Below are 13,085 nucleotides of genomic sequence, written 5' to 3' on the forward strand. Positions count from 1 at the left end.
AAAAAAAAAAAAAAAAAAAAAAAAGAAAAGACAAATAAAATGGTACAACATGGTATTCGTATAATTTTGAATAGAATACAAATATACGTTTCTAACTTGTACCTAATAACTTTTTCAAAATATTAATTGCTAGGAAAAATTTATTATCAGACTCCAAAGACTTTTTAATTATTTTGATCGCACACACCTTTTTCTTTTTTAATTTTATGCATTTTTATTTAAACGCTGTTTTGTTAAGTCATATTCAATAATTTGTTGTCATCAGTTTCATAATCAATTCTTATTAAAGCGTCGAGTGAAAATATAAAAGAGGAATAGTTAATCCAAATAATCATTAGTCGAGTCAATGGATAGTTATTCTATTAGATATATAGTGAACCACTAAATAAAACAATCTTAATAGGAACAAAAAATAAATTATAAAATCAAAGGAGTTATTTGATTTGGGTATGACTGTGTATCATTCTTATTGCTTCTTCACGATAACTGTGTTCATAGTTCCATGAGCATTACGAAGTACGTGCTTCTAGCGTAAAATGCATGCTGCATAATAAGATCATCAACGTGGGTCATCAGTAATCTACGCAGCGTTAACGAGAAGACATAGAAAATCATGGCGACGTACAACACGTTCGAATGTACAAAATTAGAAAACCCTTTCGTGTACTTCTACTGTTGTCAATTTGTCGTTAATTGAAAATAGTTTTTCATGATATCGTATAAAAGAAAAAAATTAATTCTATTCTTGACTGCCAAAAAGCTGAAAGCGAAACTTTCATTTTAAAATATTTTATTAGATTTCCAACAAAAAGTAAGAGTAATATATCTACATACTTGACCATCTTTTTTAATGTGATGCCCCCTTTAACTCATACATAAATATATGTTTACATAAATATAACTAATACTTAAAAAGCTTATTAAGAACCAATACATTAATTTTCATTAGAAGATAAGTATCTACCTTTGAAGATAGATAAATGAAGAAAGGTATTTACCTTGAAAAAAACAAATCATAAAAAAACAAAGCAGAATTTTTAACGTCGTAAAGGTATAAATCTACTAGTAACGGAAAAACAACTTACCGGTAATGACGTCAGCTGTGGAAGGTAAGCCGGATCTCAAATTTCCCCCACGAGTAGTCAATCCGTGCGAGAATAATTCACCGCTTCAGTCTCGAGTGCAAATCACGTACATGTGCGCGCGTAATCACGCACACATGCGTACGCGTGCACATATGTGAGTATACCAACCGATCTATTTATAAATTCTATATCGACTTTTTAAAAACTTTTGCGAAACACGCTACTCCACATTATACTGTACGTCGCGCGAACTTTTTGCTTCTATTCTCACTAAGCTATTCCCTTCGTAAACTCTTTCTTTTTCTTTATCATTTCCCCTTTCTTCCACTGGTACTCACACTGTCTTCATTTCTTCGTTGTGACGTTTTGTTTCTTTTTCTTTCTCGCCACCTCTTCCTTCTTCTCTGTTGCTCGCTCGTTGTTTCTCTCTCTTTCTCTTCCTGTGTTAGCTTACATACACTTTCATGCGTTCCACGCCACTCGGTTTCGTACACTCGTAACACAACTTAACTGACTTTTCAAATTTCTTTCTTGCGCTGTTGCTCCAGCGACGATTTCTGTAGATAACAGTTGGAGAAATATCAAATTAGTATCTGCTGTTTAAATCTTCCCGCCAAGCTGAACACACATAAAGGGACATGCGCGCGCATTAATACACGCGATTATGACTTTTATACAGAATTTTTAGTTACGGTACTACGAAGGTAAAATAGAGAACTTCGATTGTTAGGATTATGAAAAATTGGAATTGAAATTGTTTAATTAAATTGTACATTTCTGCTACGGTTTTCGAATTTTTATCTTAAGAAAATTTTTGAAGTGGTTTTTCCATATTTTCTTCATACTTACTAACTTAAGAAATTTTTTAATCTATTTAGAGATTTTAATACATATTCTGTTGAAATATCTATAAAATGTATTTTCCATTTTTCTAAATATCTCAGAAATATTGAAATAACTCACAATCGCCGTTCACATGCTAAAACATGCTATAGATTTGGTTGTACAAATTTTTCCTACATTTCGTACATGTATCGAAGGAACAGTGTGATTTAACACTCGCACGGCCATCGATAACTCTTTTCAAGCCCAAGAACTAATTTTCTTTCATTTATCTTCTTTCTGAACTTTTTACGAAGTATGCTAAGAAAATATGAGCTATAGTTTGAATAATGTGAAGTCTGTTGAAGAAATCTGTTAAAGACGCAATATAATCAGTTTTTTAATGACAAGCCTAAATAACAAAAGATGTGAGAAAACGATTTCCGCGATAAGAATATACATATATATTGACTTTATCTTTAATGATGTCATATTTAATCCAATAAACTAGATATCTGAAAACATTTGGTAGTCCAAAAAACGATGTGCCATTGTAGATATAAAAATACTTAACTTCAACTCTTCTTTGACTATAGTCGATTTCTGGAAGTGTTATTTATAGCCTATATGTGAAACAAATATTCAAAACTACGATATAACATAAGCACAATTACATAAATAGTAGTATCATAAGATATAGATCTAAACAGATCCAGCGACGGCCATGCGAGTGTCCAGCACCGATCGTCTCAATACATGTATGTATGTATTTAGGAAAGTATACCTTCATTATTGTGGGGGAACGCGACGCGGCTTCTATACGACGAATTTTCATTTGCATTATCCTTCCAACGTTTTAATTGCGTGTGTCACCATTATACGATATATACTTAACGAATGTTACTCGATCGAGAAATAAAAAGGTGAGACTTTTCGGTAATCAACAGAGAGTAGAACAGTATATACATATATAAAATAAATGAGTGAGAGTCGAGTCAAAGAGTTTCGAGAAAAAGAGAGAGAGAAAGGAAACGAGGTGAAACGAAACGAAACAAGAAAAAGAGGGAAGGGATGAGAGAAAAAGGTAATTGTGAAAGATGCCGCGTTGCCGTCGCTGCGAATGCCAATTTTGTCTTCTTTTAACCGACTGACCCTATCACCGATTAGGCGGAGCGCGTTGCACTCCACTTGTTCTCACAACTTCCGGTTCAGCTGTTCGCACAAAGGTCCGCATATCTTTCAGTGCCCCGCTCTCCACGAGAGTCTTGGTGGCTTCTATCTCTCTGTCTCCCGCTTTCTCTTTCTCTACTAGTACTCACAAATCAGTGTGAGTACACCTCGCTGAAATACAACTGCTCGACAATCTCATCATCACTGTTGCCACGTGGCTCACACTTAACAACTTCCACACTATATTCCACTCGCGGTTCATCGTTGCTGTTAAAACCATTGTCATTTCCTTTTTGCTTACTGCCAGTAGTGTCATCTGTATTTATTTCGGGGTTGTCGTTCCTACTGCTGCTACCGCTACTACTGCTGCTACACCATCCGTTATCACTCCCGCAATAAAACAAATTTATCGTCAAACTCGCTTTCATTATGCAGTTCTTCTATCGTCTGCTATTATCGTGTTGTTTTGTTGGTTTTCCTTTCGACCCGATGTTCCTTCGTTTCATACTAGCCTAGCACAGTGCGTGTACGATGCACGCACCGTGCACGCTTCCGGTACACGTGACCCAGCGCGCTACCAAGAGAAAGAAATTGGATGACTTTCAAGATGGCAGAACGAGAAACACATACGCGCACAGTTTCAGCGCATACAGCAACTGACGACAACTGGTTGCATCAAAGATATCCGAATCGATGTCGTTTTCTTCTTAAAGTTTATGCCATTCGATCCTTTCTTTCCACCACTAATGCTATTCTTCTTTTGTTTCTTCTGTGTACTTCCTTCGTTTCGTTTCCATTCGTTTCTTAGTTTTTTTGTACTCTTGGAGTTAATAATTTTGTTCTCTTCCTCTTCTTAATGTTTGACCATAGCTTTTAATTTGGTGGATGAATTACTTGGCATATAGGGACATTTCATCTTTAGACATCCACTCGTTCTTGAATCTCTGTAGCGGTGATAATGGCAGCAACGGCAATATCCCCGGCAGTATTTCTGTAAATAAAACGCAAGTTATTGATATTTTGCTTATTTGTCATAAAGATACTTTATTTTAAATCAATTTTATAAATCATAATTTTGTAACGATTATTAATTATTTGACTACGAATATCTGCAATATCTTTGAAAGAGAGATATGATGCATATTTTACTATATGTACATTTACGATTTATATTAATAGAATGAAGGAGAATTTCTTAAGGATTCAAATAAATGAAGAACTACAACTTAGATATGAAAATATACTTCATCCTAATGAATTAGTAAACTTATTTGAGATTTTAAAAGTAATAAAAATTCTCTTTGTGACCACATGTATAAATTGCTATTGAATAAGAAGAGAACAAAGACCTTGTAAGATAGTAAATATACACTTTCATACTAAAATGCGTTTTTCGTACATAATTGCACACACCATACTAATGCGTCTTTGCGATTAATATTTGATAGCTCCTTCCAGAAGATAGTTCTCGTATCTCTAAAATCATATTTCAAATAAGAAAGGAGAAATTAAGGACTTTAAGCTTTATCCTCATGTATAACCTACGTGTAACCTAATGAACATTTTTTCGCTATGATCATGAAAGATCAGAAAGATATGTGAACCACTACTTAAATTTTAATAATTATACTTCATTATTAATACCATGTATATACTTAAATATTAATTATCGTCTTTAAATAACAATTGATATTTAAGAATTTACATTTATGAATTTGATAAAAGTAAAATATTTATTATATATTTAAAATAAAAATTAAACGCGTGCACAGTAAATTCTTTCGCCTACATTGAAAAATACATCGCGTTTAAAATCAAAATATGTCATCTTGAATGCAGTGGAAACGATCGATCTTCGTAGTATGTATACCACAGAATTATGTATATATATTGCAGAAAAAATTATATCAAATATACATACAAAATATTTATATTGGAAAAAATAAATAATAATTATTTCCTTAAGTAATAACAAATAATAAGTAAGCTTTATTTGCTATTGTATGTTAGATAATATCGATATTTTGAATGTGTGTGTGTATTTAAGCTTTCTATAGATCTAATATAAGAATAGAGGTCTTTTACCTTGCAAGGTAAAGATATAGCTACATTTCATGAAGTGCTAGTAGCGCACTTATAAGACTTGACTTATGAAAGATTGCGAAACAACAACGTTCAGCCAAAAAGATGGATGAACATAAACACGTTACATCAAAACGCTTTCGTAACAAGATATAACGATGAAAGTCGCATAGATAAACAAATCAAATAAAATAGTAACGGGAGAAAGAATCGAAAAAAGTAAGATCATAATTTAACGCACAGATGTATAACGTACTATATATAACTGTATCTACATAGTAATGCATAATTATACAAGGATTTACACCTTAATTAGTTATATTGTCAAAGGTAATACAACTGTTATATTTAAGATTGTCAGTAAACTTATACGAATAATTGACTTCTACATCTTCTTTAAATACATTCACATAATTGTTTCAGTTTAAACAATTCCAACTAACTATGTCACTCTATAATATATTTCACAAATATTTAATGTTTAATTTAATGTGTGAAATAATTTTATGTTTATATGTAAAACAGCTCAAACCCTGATTTGCATTTCTTTGAAAGTCTGCTATTACGTCTCAAAACTGTAAAAATTTACACATTAAATTCAAGCCTATGTAGATAACAAGAAACACAATGCTCCTTGACTTTTTCCCATGTAAAATCACGCATAATTCTATCGTAAGCAACATTGAACGCATTGCAGATGTGTCTACGCCTTAAATATAAAATTAATTTCTACGTAACAGACAAACAGAAGAATCTAGTGCTATGTACTAAGTCGATATTTTTTATTTATAAAATTCATTCACACACACATAAAACTTTTAACGATACAACTTCATAAAAAAATTACATTGTAGTGATCTATATTTATATATTTATTTTAACTATCGCCTAAATTTTTTGTAAATTTAGGATATCCTTTTGGAACGATATTATTCAGATTATGATAATTCTAAGGAAATTCTGGATGCTAATTTAAGTTCTCTTTAATACTTCCTAACAAAATGTATTAGTTGTTTCTATGAAAAAATATTGTCAACGTAACTATTGAAATATATGTATCGTGATCGATACATAGAAAAAGTATATAAGCCTTATTCTGATTTAAAAAGTATTTTAATTTGTGCTTTGTAAACGTATATACTTTTTAACCAATCGCATTATAAGGACACAAATTAATGATGCAGCTTATAATGAAATTACACTCGCGTATACAATTAAGAGAATTCTAACCTCAATTTTTCAAACTATATAAAGTTCATGCAATCTTAAAAAAAAGGTATGATTACATTCTACCCTGAAAATGTGGTTCCAAAACCTGTTACATAACTTTAATCAGCCATTTGAACGCGTAATGTACAGGTAAAAAGTTAAAACCAGTTTATACTTCCGAAAATAAATATTCTTCACTAATATAAATATAAACATAAATCTTATATATGGCGTATTACACTGTTTTGCCATATTTTGCATAATTGAAAAAAGTTACATAGATATAGGAAGATGAAACATTATTAAAGAATTATAAAATATTCTGAAGATGATAACAATATATTTATAATTATTGTATTATAAGATAAGAATAGATTTATCAATCTAATGATTAGGTTTTAATACCCCATTTTAAAATGGTCACTGTTTCTAATAGTCATTGATAGAATACTTAATTACAGTAAAAAATTAAATTATTATCCTAAGAAGATCATTTTAAGCTTGCTTCATCTCAACGAATTAATCAACTCTTCCTCAACTCCTTAGTTCATCGCGTGTACTAATACATGTTTACGATACCTCTTTTTCAAACCACTGACATGTAAAAGTCTAGTGGTGTAACATCAAGTTGTATAGATCTAAGTATTTTTTTATCCATATTTTCTATTTTTGTTATAAATTTGTAATACAGCTTCAAATAACCTATATTTAAGCAATAATTTTTTCTTATTTATATTCATTGAAGATCCTAATCAATTTTCGTTAGAAAAAATTGAACCACTTTATGTTGATTATCTGGAGGAAATCTGGTAACAAATAAAAAGTTACTAAAAGCGACAATGAATATCCTAGAACATTACTATTCTCGTTAGTATTAAAACTAATAATAACCAATACAGCGACGTATAAAGCGTACAAGAATTCATTCCATTCCCGCGCGCGCGCTGAATACATTCCATCCGAATTATTATTATCTTGCTAAACCTAGAACGGTCGATAGCTCCGCAGTCGTTGTGACTCAAAGTCGAGCCGAGTCGAACCGAGAAGAGTCGAATCAAACCGAACTGGACTGTACTTTTGTAGCGCGTCAACGCGTAAAAAGGGCGAGTGCGAAGTGATAGATCATACCAATAAAAGGACTGTATTTTATTTGAAAACTCTTCTGCGCACCCCGATACGACTTCCTAATTATGTCACTGCCATATCGGAAGATATCTCGAATTATTTAAAAAGTACTTTTAAATCATTATTTTCAGAAACAAGAAATGCCAAAGTATAGATTAATTACTAATAAAATTACTGATTTTATTAGCCACGAGCTGGCTAATTATTACTATATATATATTATTACTACATAGATCGCATGATGCGTTCATCAAGAAATTGTATAATAAATCAAAGCATAGATTTGTACATGATTTACATTTGAAATTAATAAAATTTATTAGACTTACTTTTAAGGATACTTAGATACCCTATTAGTAATACTTAGTAATACCCTAATAGTAATTGAATACGATTTTAAGTACTAGAACTAGAACCTGCATATAGTTGGTATCGTTATCCATATTATTTTATTCTTTTGCTTTTGCTTCTTAATAGCAATCCATAGATGATTTCATTACTTTTGAACCGCATTTGCAACGAGAATATGGTTAAAATATATTTAAAAATATGTCATCGTGTTTATTAATGCAATAAACATACAGCAATAAAGTGCATAGGATTTACCCATAATCCATTTTTTATGTCTATGACTTCATACGCAATGCGCATATACGGAAGGAAAATAACCACACATTAAAGGAGAAATACACACACACATACAATATATTTTGCATGTATACATAAATTTAGTTCACATTTTTCTCCATTTTTTTTATTTGTTTGTACTTCCTACATCAAATTTATAAATATTCAATGATATTTATATAATATAGACAAAATTATTCATCGTTAAAGAATCTGATTCCAAAAATTGCATAATTCAGAAACTATACGTATTCATGCTAGAAGATGGATTATATAAAATAAAATAGTGGCTACATGCGAAATTAAATATGTACTACAACATTTTGCGTATACAAGATGAACTATGAAAATGGTACAGATGTATTATACAAACACGAATATAAATAATTTGTTCCTTTTCTAATGTTATGGATAAAATAATATTACAAATAAAAATAAAAAGGAATAATTTTGCTTATCTATTATGACTCATTTAGAAGTAATAACAAGTTATAGTATACTCCTCACGCGGAAATGTACAAAAATGATCCATATTTCTAAACCGAATAGCAAACTTTAATTTCTCAGTAATCATCACGTTTAGAAACAAATATAGTAGTCATACGAATAACAATCAAAGAAATATGAAACAAGAAATGATATTAAAAATTCTAATTAATTTAAAAATTTTTCACGATTTTAGTTTTTACATTAGGTTAAGATATAATTTACAGGTAAGGTATAAATTTTTATTGTTATTTAAATATTGTAAAGCAGTAATTTTATATATGTATAATAGTTCTACATTGATTTCCTTAAATTTAGCATTATGCTTTTGTTATATATAAATCTTGACAAATATCAAGCATTTATATTCTAAACTTTTGAATAAATTCAATGAAATATACCTAGAAAATATTATTAAATATACTTTGTGGAACATAATTTCATATTGATTAAAAAACATATAATTTACTAGGCATTTAAAATATTTCATAAATACGATTATAGAATAACAATATGTTACAAAGTTTTTATGTAATGTTACACTACTTTCTCATAATATTAAAATTGTCCTATTTCATTAAAAATATTCTTTAAAAACTGAAACTAAATATTTTTTTGAGATAATACAAAACTGGTAAAACAAACGAATGACTCACAAATATTATCACAGACATAAAAAACATATGGAAGGCACTGAAAATTTCACAAAGATGTTTAACATAAATGGAAGAGAAGTGTTTCGATCTTTTGTAGTGCCTTAACCTGAATCCTTTTGATTTTAAAAATCAAAGTATATATTTAAAAGAGATGTGTATAACAAATCTTTAGTAATAAATATTGGTAGAACTGACCAGTACCGAGAATTTATCAAGAAGAAGAAAACTAGATAAACTGCAATCATGAAAGAAATATTTTAGATAAAAATAAATAAAATTTTGCAGTACACGACATGACTAATTTTCTATGTCTGTACTGATAATTCTACGCATGATTATCGATATCGACATAAAATTAATAGCAATTCTAAAGTATTTCTTTTATCTGAATCAAACAAATAAGGAGAACTATCCATTAACAGCGAGACGCAAAGGGTAAGGATACAACGTGTGAATAATATTGTAAAATATGCGAAATCAAAATCAAATTCTGCGAACGCAGAAATGCAAAAAATCCAAGTTAAAATCACAGGCTCGCACTTGATATGAGCAAAAAGTCGCAAATCGAAAACTAGTATATTGTGTCAGCGATAATGTGAGCTAAAGTATGAGCCAAAAGTCGTAAAAGATAAAAATAATAGAATTACATCCTGGACGAGTAGAAAACTTAAAGAACAAAATTAAAGTCACAATCTAAGAATCTCCTTCCATGAACCAAAAATCGCAGAATCCTCTTCAAAAAAAAGCATAAAAATGAGAAAAAAAGGTCAATTTCCAATCAATAAAAAAATTCAGAGAACTAAAATATGCAAAAATTAAAATTGCAATATAATCATCGCATTTTGTATGAGTTCTAAGGAATCTACCATTTCAGAGTTTAAAATTTTCTTCTGTCATCTTGTTCATAACAATTAATTTTATCCGAATTTCATTTTTCACAAAGCATCGTATAATTTATTTCAAGAATAAAAAAATAACATAAAAGAAATTCTATTATTCGTGTTCTAAAATTTAAAAAATCTAAGATTAAAAAGATTATATGAAAAAATTAAATGTAAAAAGAAGAAAATTTCAAAGACACAATGAATTAGAAAAAAAAAAACAATAGATCTCGTTTACAATGCGAAAATTCGAAGAAAATCCAAGCCGAGTATTTATTGAAATACCAATACCGCAGCATCGAACTGCTCTACCCGATCAAAGTACTTTGCAGATAACTGATAAGGTACTCGATTCTCGTATGGTTCACTTACATAACTGTAGGCGTGTACTCAAAATTAGATAGTCGACATCCTCAGTCGCGATTTTTAGCTCACTTTTCGAATAAGCAATAAAATTTTGTAAAGCTCCATTCGTAGGGAATCAACTAAATTCAGTGGAATTACATGCATATGTGTAAGGTTAAGAGAAACCGTTGTACCACGAAGTGGAAAGTCTTCAACTTGAATCGATTTAAAAATAGAGTTAAACCTAAATGTCACTAACATTGAATAAAAGAAGTAACAGGAGTATAGTAAAGCGAAGAATCGTTTAGAATCTCTTCTTCTCCAACACATATGCAGGAACGAGGAAAATCAAAGAAATTGGTCAGTGTTTAAATAAATGAAAACATTCCTTTAACCAAAGATATTCGCAATTATCAGAAGAACTACCATTTTTTATCACTTAGCTAAAACGTTATAAATCACAACGACTAGTCTAATTAAAACGTAATATTGTTGCTCACGAGAGAAGAAACGTTAAGGAAAACAAAGATTGATATAATGCAAACGAACGAGACACGTCATCATAGGTTCAACAGTTGCGATCATGAGTTCGCTTGTTCCCCAGGCGGTAAACGTTTCACGAAAGAAAGGGTTGATCGTGTTATAATTCATCCATTCACTATATCGATAATATTTCTTTTTACATTTTCATTTTTCGGACATATAACAATTATATAACATACGTACGATTTTGTTCGTTAATTAATCACACGCTGCACGTTGTTATCTCTTCAAGTTCACACGAAAAGTGGTCGGAATAAGATATCGCCTATTATTAGATTCGCTATTTCAGGATCTTGAATACTCTTCAGCACTCTCACCACTGCTCCGGGACATCATTATAAAATGTGAATCTCGTGTATCAAAGGAAAGAACTTTGCGAGGAACACTTGTGTTGCGATATATCACGAAAACACACAGAAGTTCGTTGAGACGACACTTTTTTAAAAATCGTTGCAGGCAAAAAGAAACACGAGTACACGAATCTAAATACGCAGGTAGCCAGAAAATAGAAGTAATACACTCGGTCGGTAACTTCTAAACACCATGGAGCACCACTTAAACACGTTATTCTTGAAAATCTTAGAACACAGGTTAAAATATGCGTGAACGGCGACAAGACTTGTTTGGGAACTGCAAGAAGAAACATGAACGAGAGAACATGTATAATTGTGCCCGAAGGGCCGAAGAACAAGTGAAACAAATAAAACTACCACGGCACGAATAAAATGAATCGATGAGAACGACCAACGAATGAACGAACGACCGATTAGAACGCACTTCAAATGTTGCAGATGAACATTACGAGCGACGTACACGGACAGCACATATTACGGAATCGTTTCCAGCTACGATGCTATCAGAATGCATGGATTTCACTATTGTACACTTCGTAATACCACTATATAACTGTTTAGGCTTAGATACAGGTGCAGATGTATTCGTTCTCTCTCTTTTTCTATTATCTCCCTGTTTATCTTATACCAAGAATAAACAGAATAAATATGAAAAGGAAGAGGCGGTAGAAAAAGGTAGACAGGGGAGAGGAAGAAAGGATAGAATGTGGTTTATAATATAAATGAGCACTATAAAATTAATAGTATATGTAAGAGACTAATTAACTGTATCATACAAAGGAGTATCACTTTAAAATGATATTATTCAAATCAGATTAATTCTAAGGAAATGTTCACAAATAAATACTGAAGCATTTTTGAAGAAATCAAATCTAGCTTCCAAAGAAAAAATATTGCCAATACAAATGTTGAAACTTCACTAAAAATTACTCATATATACATATGGTGTTCTCAATGCACAGATAATTCATTTCGAATATTCCCGTACAAAATCAAAAATAGTATTCTATCCGAAAACGAGAAGAATAAATCTGAAGAAAGAGTAGAAGAAAGGTGGAGGAGAAGAAAGGATAGAATATACTATGCAATAAGAATTAACAGTATATGTACACAAATTCAAGCATAGCTATACAAGAGAATAAGGATAAATTACACACATTTACGTATATTGTTGAAAGAAAGGAAGATAAAAGAAAAGGATTGTGTACGTGTGGTCGTGTACGAATGTATGTACATATACATGCGCACGCGCGCTCGTATATGTGTATACGTGTATATGTAGATGTGCGCGTATGTGTATAAGAGAAAGAAAAAAAGAAAAAAGAACCTGAGAGACTACGTTTAGGCAATATTTTCTTCTACACCAACATTTCTTTTCGTCGATCACTAGTTATTTAAGAGTTTCTTACACTCCGTCGAGGAGCGTTCAACACGACCGGGGAATGTATCGGTTAGTTTCACCACACACATTTCTCTTCTCTTACCCGAAACTAGTCCGTGCGTATATTCCAGTTGCGGCAACCTATGGTGATTAAAAAAAGCACTCGCGTCTCACATTCGCGACCCCAACGATAAGGGTAAGTCGAAAATCGTACGGTCAGTCCAACGTTTTCAGGGCCGCCAGGTTAACGTCACGAAATCCACCGACACAACCATAGATCCCAAACGGTGGACGGACGGACGTAAGGACGGACGGCTGGC

At 31.3% G+C, this 13,085-nt stretch overlaps 1 protein-coding gene across 15 annotated transcripts in view; it reads right to left on the reverse strand.

Moving 5' to 3' along the window:
* The window catches only part of LOC100743966, a 73,010-nt gene extending 59,931 nt beyond the window's left edge, over nt 1-13,079 (reverse strand). For 6 of the 15 annotated variants that reach the window (XR_004462994.1, XM_033324898.1, XM_033324900.1 and 3 more), the window contains exons 1-3: nt 12,869-13,079; nt 2,692-4,068; nt 1,086-1,642 (exon numbers count right to left, since the gene is read on the reverse strand). The gene's annotated coding sequence lies outside the window, so the exon portion shown is untranslated. Of the gene's footprint in view, nt 1-1,085; nt 1,643-2,691; nt 4,069-11,214; nt 11,662-11,844; nt 12,006-12,711 lie in introns of those variants that run through there. The other 9 variants (XM_033324893.1, XM_033324895.1, XM_033324894.1 and 6 more) reach the window with 9 other exon arrangements.
* Nucleotides 13,080-13,085: the final 6 nt, after the last annotated feature.

The sequence above is a fragment of the Bombus impatiens genome, unplaced genomic scaffold, assembly GCF_000188095.3.
Source record: "Bombus impatiens unplaced genomic scaffold, BIMP_2.2 scf_0080, whole genome shotgun sequence".
Lineage (NCBI taxonomy): Eukaryota > Metazoa > Arthropoda > Insecta > Hymenoptera > Apidae > Bombus > Bombus impatiens.